The sequence below is a fragment of the Pinus tabuliformis genome, chromosome 3_1 (assembly GCF_031772625.1).
Source record: "Pinus tabuliformis cultivar Carrire ecotype Pingquan chromosome 3_1, CPIR1, whole genome shotgun sequence".
In the NCBI taxonomy this organism is placed as follows: Eukaryota; Viridiplantae; Streptophyta; class Pinopsida; order Pinales; family Pinaceae; genus Pinus; species Pinus tabuliformis.
The window spans coordinates 138955176-138965324 of NC_142301.1; positions in this window are offsets into that span (position 1 = coordinate 138955176).

A 10149-nucleotide genomic window follows, 5' to 3' on the forward strand; every position below is an offset into this window, starting at 1 on the left:
TATGTTTCGAACATCCACTGTCAATGTACCATAGATTTTCCTGTCCTTCTGCATAAAACGCTATCCCACATCTTTCTGTCTGAGGTTCTTTTATTCTCCATTTTTTGGTGCTCGTGGCTTGTTCCTTTTTCTCCTGAAACCTGCTCCTGCATTCAGATTCTTTATGACCAAAATTATTGCAAATAGAACATTCAACTTCATTTTCAAGAACCGAAAAGTTGTTATAGGTCCTCTTTGTAATTCCTGTCATACTTCTTTGTTTTTGAGCTTCCCTAGTCATGATTGTTTTATATGCAACACATTGAGCTGCTTTGTGACCAAAGTTATGGCAAGAGAAGCATTGCCCATTGAAGAAGCTTCTGCGGTTATTGAATCTACCAGCCAACTGATTGTAATTTCTATTTTCATCTATTCTTGTGCCAAACTGAGAAGATTTTACCTGTGGTTGGTTGTAGCTTTTGTTCACCCTTAAGAAGGATTGTCCCTGATAGTTTCTGTTTGTAATTCGTCCCTGCTTTACCTGATTATCTTCATTGTTCTTCTGCTCATTTCTTCTTGCTGCATCAAGATAACTTTTTGAGGTGGATGCTTGAGAGGTTTCTCCATTATAGCCCAAACCTGTCTTGTTTAGAGGAGACCGCTGCACATTGATAATCTCATCCAAAGTTTCAGATCCTTTGACAAACTTAAGATTAATAGCTTTTGTTTTCTCAATTTCTTTTCTGAGACCAACAATTTCACCTTCTAGTTTTTCAAGATGTTTTTCCTTTTCATCAATTTGAAATTGCAAAGTATCAATGATCACACTCTTTTCTTCTATGCATCTCTTGAGTCTAGTAATTTCATTATAGAGATTATCCACATCTACAGCATCCTCATAATCATCATCTTCAAATGCCATTAATAGCTTATATTTATTACCTTGTTCATCTTCATCACTGTTTGATAAGCCATCACTATCTTCATGGGTGTAGTAGCTTTTCTTATTTGCACTTTGTTTCTTATTCCATCTAGCAGGTTCTTTTCCTTTATCCTTATTAGGACATTTTGCAGCATAATGACCTACTCTTCCACAAGCAAAGCATTTGAAAGGTAGCTTACCTCTGAACCTTCCAGCACCCCTTTGAAGATTTCTGACAAAATTTGATTCTTCTTCCTCTTCTTCTGGAACATGGCTTGCTTCATAGTAATCTTCTTTTCTTGATGCCTTAAAAGCAGCTTCCCTTCTGTCTGATGGACCTCCCTTTCTCATTTCATAAGCAGTTAGAATTCCATGTAGCTGAGACATAGTGAGAACTTTGAGATTTTCCTTTTCTTCTATTGCAGATACTTTAGATTCAAACTTGGGGGATAATGATCTTAGAATCTTTTGAACTACTATAGTCTCTTTTATTTCTTCACCCAAATTTTTCATACAATTAACAATCTCATCTACCCGAAGAAAATAATTAGCCACACTTTCATCATTATACATCTTGAGGGTCTCATATTGAATCCTGAGAGTTTGAAGTTTAGCTTGCTTTACCTGTTCATCTCCTTCATAGCTAGTGATCATTTTGTCCCATATCTCTTTTGCTGATTTGAAGTGCATGACCTTCATGAATTCTGTTTGAGATATACTTCCTAATAGAGTACTGACTGCTTTTGCATTTGTTTCATATGCCTTTTTCTCAGCTGGATCTGTAGGAGTAGCTGAAGGAAAAGCATAGCCTGTTTCTACAATGTCCCAAACTTCTGTACCAAGAGATTGAAGATATGCAGTAACTCTTACCTTCCAATAATTGAAATTTGTTCCATCAAAAACTGGTGGCCTGATTGATGCTTCTTTCTCGTAGTTGCTCATGATGAATGATCTTCCTTCAAGCGATCAAGCTTCTCTGAAGGACCTGCTCCGATACCAATTGTTGGAAATAATACTGAGAGGGGGGGTGAATCAGTATTATCAGATTAATCAAACTTTTTAAATGCTCAGAAACATATACGCTACTTCAGTTAAGTGAACCAGCGTGTACACGCTACTGTGACGAAGTAAAACAGCGTATAAGAAGAAAACTCACAATTTAGTTAGCTTATTCTTCAATTAAGTGCATCAGGACATTATTCACCACATTAACAGTAAACATGTGCAGTATAACAGAACAGATAAAAAGCCACACACATGAACACCAAGATATAAGGTGGAAACCCAATGTGGGTGAAAACCACCTGCTGCAAGTTGTCTCTATCTTTCTTTAATATGAAACTTCAGTTTACAATCTTTTGTACTGGTGCAGCCTTATACCAGTACGCAGGCTACAACCTGCAGAAGGCTACAACCTTCTCTCGTTCTCCAAACTTCCTTGGAAGGGAGCTCCAACCCCCTTTGCTCTTGTACTAGCCAAGATACTAGTACGTAGGTGCTGACCTACAATCTTCCTTCTTTCAGGTATCACTTTTCATACATTTTCAGACTTGGATATTCCTGAAGCACAACATTACAATCTGAAGACCACAATTCATTCAATTTCCACAACAGATCATTGAAGCATAAAACAACCAAACTTTGAATCACTGAACCACTGAACCCTGTCAATCACCAGTTACCAGAACACAGAGCAGACTACAGAACTCTGCAATAACAGTCAGACCCCACTGTAAACCCAAAATCAAGCTTCAAAAGATATACGCTACTTCAATGAGCAAAACCCGCGTATACACGCGCTTTTACTGAAGCCAACCTGCGTACAGATCTAAAAATAGACTTTCTCAATTTGCAGCTGTACCAGACATTAGTTAGACCCAGAACGTAACATTGCGACAATATGCAGATCTAGAAATACGCATAATCAACCATATCATGATAGTGCATTTCAAACCATTAGATCCCGATCTATCCTTAGATCTAGTCTTCCATCAACCGATGTGATCTCTCCTTAGCTCATATCAAGCAACCCGAACCCTGCATATCAGATCTCTTTCTCTCTTAGATATTCAAGCCTTGTCGAAAAGATGATCTTGCCTAATGATCTTCTTCTCCTTATATAGTCTTAGGCCTAGCTTAATACCAAGAGCCAACACAATACCATCAACTTTAAAACTAGGGATCGACACGCCCGTCGAGACATAATGGTCCGAAATCATAGGCACAACTTCCAAGGACTAACCACCATGGACCAAAGGAACCTTTCCACATACACGCGCTTTTTCTGAATCGAACTAGCGTGTACACGTGACTTGGGCTTAACGAAACGGCGTGTATGAGCTTCCTTGGCATGTTGTACAGAGATCTGCCTTCTGATTAAGTTGCCATCACCTGTACCAACCTCTGAGCACCTGTACCAACCTCTGAGTAAGTTGCCATCAAGGACAATACTTGAATCATAATGCCAACACATATGCATAAACATAAACCACAACACATAATCAAACTCATATGCTCAACTAGCAAATAAAGAAGGATACAAAGCCCACATTTGATCAACCATCTTCCATGTAGCTTCATCAGGCCCAAAGAGCTTCCACTGCACTTTAGCTTTCTTGATTTCTCTGTTCTAGAGCGTGAGTTGTTTCCGCTGCAATATGCACTGAGGTTCTGCTTGGAATTCTCCCTCTGGTTCCACCAACAATGCAAACCAATCAATCACATGATCAACATCTTGGATATATCTCTTAAGCAATGAAACATGGAAAACATCATGGACTTTCATTGTTGGTAGTATTGCAAGTTGGTAGGCCAATGTTCAAATCTTCTCAAGGATCTCAAAAGGCCCACAATACCAAGATGCCAGCTTGGTACACGATCTAATCCTCGAGGAGATCCTATTGGGCTTGATGCGCAAGTACACATGCTCCCCAACCTGAAACTCCTTGAATGCTCTACGCTGATTTGCATAACTCTTCTGCCTGTCATGTGCTGCCTTTAAATTCCTCTTGATAACTTGCATCTGCTGCTCCATCTCAGCCAACATGTCTTATACAATCAACACCTTGTTCACTGGATCACTCCAGCTGATGGGAGCATTACAACCCCACCCATAAAGAGCCTCAAATGGATTCATCCCCAAGGACTCTTGATACCCATTATTATATGCAAACTCTACTAGTGGAAGATACTCTTCCCACTTCCTCTATTGATACATAACATACATCCTCAACATGTCCTCAAGAATCATGTTAAACCTTTCTGTATGTCCATATGTCTGCAGATGATAAGTTGTACTAAAAGTTAAATTTGTCCCCAAGCCTGCAAACAATTCCTTCCAAAACGTGGAAGTGAACTTGGCATCTTTGTTTGATATAATCTTCTTGGGAACACCATGCAATCTCACTATCTCCCTGATAAAGATCTTAGCTACGTTGCTAACTGAATTAGTAGACTTAACTGTAATGAAGTGAGCTACCTTACTTAACTTGTCAACCACAACCATGATGGAATCATGCTGCTTCAATGTCCTTGACAAACCTGTAATGAAGTCCATGGAAATGACCTCACATTTCCATTATGGAACCGAAATCGGTTGCAACAAACTAGCTGGATGCTTACACTTTGCTTTCACATGTTGACAATCTAAGCATCTTGTAACAAACTCAACCACCTCTTTCTTCAAGTTTGGCCAATGGTAGAACTTCTTAACGATTTTCAATGTCTTATGATATCCCAGGTGACGTGAATACGATTTGACATGAAATTCCCTCAAGATAAGCTTCTTGAGCTCATTGTTGTCCAACACATAAATCGTGTTCCTAAATTTGACCAAGCCATATGTCATGAGGTGATACTCCTCATCCCTATCACCTTCACCCCGTTGTTGTAACCTATGATTCAACTGATGATACTTGTCATCATGTTGCCCTACCTGTGAGATTCGCTCTTGCAAATCTGTCCCATAAGAACTCATTGTTGCAATATGGTTCACCTGCACTCTTCTACTAAGAGCATCTGCAAGCCTATTCTTCTTGCCTATAGTATACCTGATCTCAAAGTCAAACTCACTGAGAGTAGCCAACCATATAGCTTGCTTGGCATTTAGATTAGGTTGGTCAAGCAAATACCTCAGCCCAACATGATCACTCATCAATACAAACCTCTTGTCAAGGAGATAATCTCTCCACATCTTCAATGCATGAATGATAGATGCCAACTCAAGATCATGAGTCACAAAGTTCTTCTCATGCTCATTTAGCTTCCTTGACTCATAGCATACCACCTTCCCCTCCTACGTCAGGACTCCACCACATCCTTCCTTACAAACATTTGTACAAACCACAAACTCCTTATCAGGATCTACAATCTCCAAGGCCATAATATTTGTAAGCAAATGCTTCAACTGCTCAAAACTAGTTGCACACTACTCAATCTATTCAAACTTATTTCCTTTCCTCTGCAAATATGTAATAGGATAATCAATCTGTGAGAAGTTTCTAATGAGCCCCCTATAATAGTCCCATGAATGATCTTACCTCATCCACATTCTTAAGAGTTGACCACTCCATGATAGCTTTAATCTTTTCCGGTCTACTGCCATACCTTCCTTGGAAAAAACATGTCCCAAGTAATGAACTTCAGTATGAAAGACACTTGCTAAGCTTGGCATACAATTGATGCTCTCTTAGCAATATTAATATTGCTGCCAAGTGCTTTGCATGCTCTTCCTCAATCTTAGAATATATAAATATATCATCAATAAACATTATCACAAACTTGTCCAGATAAGGATGCAACACATTATTCATCAAAGACATGAAAGTAGTTGGAGCAACATTAGTAAGACCAAACATAACCACCAGAAACCCATTATGCCCATACTTGGTATGGAATGCGGTCTTGTAAATATCTTATTCTTTGATGTGCATGTGATGATATCCTAATCTCAAATCAATCTTTAAGAAAATTGTTGTTCCCTTCAACTGATCAAACAAATCATCAATCAGAGGCAATGGATACCTGTCCTTGATAGTCACCTTGTTCAACTTCCTATAATCAATGCACAATATGAGAGTATCATCCTTCTTCTTCACAAACAACACTGGTTCACCCCAAGGTGACACAATTAGCCTTATGTAACCTTTATCAAGCATTTCCTTAAGTTGCAACTTCATCTCCACCAACTCTGGAGTACTCATCTTGTAAGGTGCCCTAGATGTTGGTTTTGCTTTCGACATCAACTCAATAGAAAAACCCACTTCCCTATGAGGAGGTAAATTTGAAATCCCTGCTAGAAACAGATCCTGAAACTTCTGGAAAACATGATACTTCTTCAAGACTTACTCATCCTCAAAATCATTCCCTTTATCACTAGAAATATGAACTGCAAATAATAAACACCCTTTCTTGCGGTTACACTTTGTTTGCATAGTTGTAACCATTCTCACTGATGTAGGCTTCTTATTTCCCTACAAGATCTTCTTTCCCCATCATCATCCAGGCACTCAATAGCCTTATCATAACAATCTACCTTGGTCCTGTGAATGTACAACCAATCCATGCCCAAAATCATACTGTATGAACCCAAAGGAAGCACATTTATATGTGCTTATGTAGGCATACCATTAAACTCAAATGCACAAGATCTCACCCAATGAAGAACTCTTTTCTTGGTCTATAGCTAACTACACCAACCAAGATTCTGCATCCACTTCTTTATTCAAGCAACACTTATCCACAAGATTAGGATTGATATAATTATAGTTAGATCTAGGGTTAATCAAAATAGAAACAACTTGATCACAAACCTAACCTTCCATCTCAATAATGGATGCCTGGTGATCAACCTGCCTATTTTCCATTGCTACATAAATTTGAGGGATACTCTGTCCAAGATCTCCAATTGTTTATGCCTCCTAAGCACTGTGAATCTAAGGTTTGCCACCCTGATGTTGTGGACAATCTATCCCGTGATGCTCTCCACCACAAATCCTGTTGGAAATAATACTGAGGGGGGGGGGTGAATCAATATTAGTCAGATCAATAACTTTTTCTTTTCATACTCTAATTTATATACACTAGTCCAATGAAGGTAACTCGCGTCTGCACACAACTATATTTAAGGAAACCAACATATATCCAACAAACTTATGATTCAGTTAATTCATCATATGTTGATCTTTAATCAGTGCATCAGTACTTCATTAACCATATAAACAGTAACCATGTGCAGTAATAACAGAACAAACCATCACACATAAGAAACACACATGAACACCAAGATTTAAGGTGGAAACCCAATGCGGGACAAAAACCACCTGCTGCTGTCTTCTTTTAATATAAGAAAAACATGTTTACAATCTTGTACTGGTGCAGACTCATACCAGTACGTAGGCACCCACCTGCAAAAGGCTACAACCTTCTCTCATTCTCCATCTTCTAATGGAAGGGAGCTACAACCCCCTAGCTCTCGTACTGGCCAATCCATTTACTAGTACATAGGCGCCGACCTACAGAAGTCTCCAACCTTCACTCGTTTCCAGCTACTACTTGAAGGGAGCTCCAACCCCCTAGCTCTTGTACTAGCCGATTCATTTACTAGTACGTAGGTGCCAGCCTACAGAAGGCTCCAACCTTCACTCGTTTTCCAGCTGCTACTAGAAGGGAGCTCCAACCCCCTAGCTCTTGTACTAGCCGATCCATTTACTAGTACGTAGGCGCCAACCTATAGAAGGCTCCAACCTTCACTCATTTTCCAACTGCTATTGGAAGGGAGCTCCAACCCCCTAGCTCTTGTACTAGCCGATATGTTTAACAGTACGTAGGCGCCTGTCTACAGAAGGCTACGACCTTCTCTCTTCCTCCAGGGACCACGTTTCATAAATTTTCAGACTGGATACTCCTGGAACACAACACCATAATCTGAAGACCACGTTTCATCCACTTTTCATATTGGACCCATCAACAACTTTTAAACTTAAACTACATCAACCAACATTCAATTAATCTGAACAATCAGATCACTAACACTAGAACATTGTGCTGAACCTAGAAACATGCATCATCATTCAAAACCAGTGGTAACCTCAGAAACCATGCATCAGACTGTATACGCTACTTGGCTGAACCCAAACTGCGCGTATACGCCACTTCTGTGAATCAAACCTGCATATACCTCCAAAGATACTGCAAACATAAACTTTTGAATCAAGTCTGTACCAACCAGCGATATACTGAACATCTACTGTCAACTTACAGAGCTTTACACAGGCAGCAACAAAGATCACTTCTTCTCACTTATACAATCAATCTATCAAATATCAAACTCCTTATTCATTCAGTTTTACATTCAAATCAAAGAAGACTTCATTAACAGACAATAGTAAAATAGTAGCACTGATCTGATAGATCAACCATCCTTGAACATCAAGATTTTCTTTTGCATATGCTACTTGGAAGAGCCGAACCAGCGTGTATATGCACCTTCACCAAAGCGAACCAACGTACAGATCTGCAAATACTTACTTCATAACTTCGTTGCACCTTTGGACTTAAGACAAACCCAGATCATAACATTTATAGAATAAAACATGCGTCAATATTCAGATCTAGACTATCCATGATCAAACCACATAATGATAATTCATTTAAGGACTTATGATCCTGATCTGTCATCCATCATCAACCACATAGGTGCATCTTTAGTTCAGATCAAGCAAAGCATCAGAAACCCATAACCTGCATATTTGATCTAACACTTCATAAGATATTCAATACTTGCACACCTTGGCCTAATGATCTTCTCCTCCTTATACAGTTTTAGGCCTTTCTCAATACCTTGGAAAAAAACCACTTAGGACCAACACCTTGGACCAAATGCCTAGGGTCAATACCTTGGGCCAAAGACCTTGGATCAATACCTTGGACCAAAATACCTTGGACTAAATACCTTGGACCAAACCTTGGTTTTCCAACATGTATGTGCTTTTCCTACCGTGAAAGTGCGTGTATATGTATACGCTCCTTTTGTTCTGTTAACCCGCGTGTATATGTTGTTTTGACTAAGTGGACCTGCGTATACTTCTTAAACTGGTTTTCATCAACCTTTTCCTTTACCTTCTTTATTCTGATCAGTAGACCTTAGTTCCATCTTCTTGTTCTTCTATACCAATGCCCTGTTACCTATTAATAGACCTGTTACACTATAATTTGCCATATTACTTCTGAAATGATTCCTTTGAACTGCCCTGCATTTTGTCACATCTGTAAACACAACTGCCATGCATTCTGTCACATTTGATATCTCTCCTGTAGATTCATCTAGTTACCATATACAAGTGAGTTGTTTTGCTATAAGCGGGTTGCCATCAAGTACAACACATGTATCATAATGCCAACAAATCCAACACTCCAAAGGCTTCCTGTCATTACCTTTGTTGTGCTCCTCAAACTGAAATCCATGTCCTCTGTCAACTACATTTAACTTGTTTTAAGGTGATATATTCTCCTTATCACCTGCATCTTGAGGTCTTCCTCACTTCTTAACCCAGTCTTGTCATTCCCTTTCCAATCATGCTTCATAGCAATGCTTCAAATTTCCAATGACTTCCTCCAATGATCGAGGCTCATCATACTCAATCTAATCTTTAAATGCTAACAACATGTTGAATATAGGAACAAGAAATTTTAAAAATAACATCTATAAATTCTAATTTAATTTGTCCTTGAATTAAATTATAATTCTTTTCTCACAAGAACTTGTAATAGTTAAACTTAGGAATTTCGAGTTGGAAGTCTATCTAAAGCCATGTAAGTGTGATCCCTAAGTTTTAGGGTCCAGATTAAGTTTATTGGAGTTGTAATTAGATAGCTCAGTTCAACTAAGTTATAGTCAGTTAAACTAGTTCTAACTATTGGAGGAACTAGTAGAGGTCTAGTAGTGAATTGGTGCACCAATGCATCCTCAACGCCATACCAACTAACAGAAGATTCACTCAAGAATAACTCATGCATGTCAGTTCAGATGAAGACCCAGTTGAGACTAGAGTGTAGGGACATTGTACTATCAGTTGTTTAATTTTCTGAGTTGTACAGATGGTGCATGATATCAGTTGAGGACCTAAGTTTGGATTGCATAGTTATGGAGGAAGGATTTCCTAATTAAATATGGGTTTATTCTCTCATGATTTGCACAAGGAATTAGGGGCCTGGAAGGTAGTAGAATAGGTTGAGTGTTGGCTTGAGCT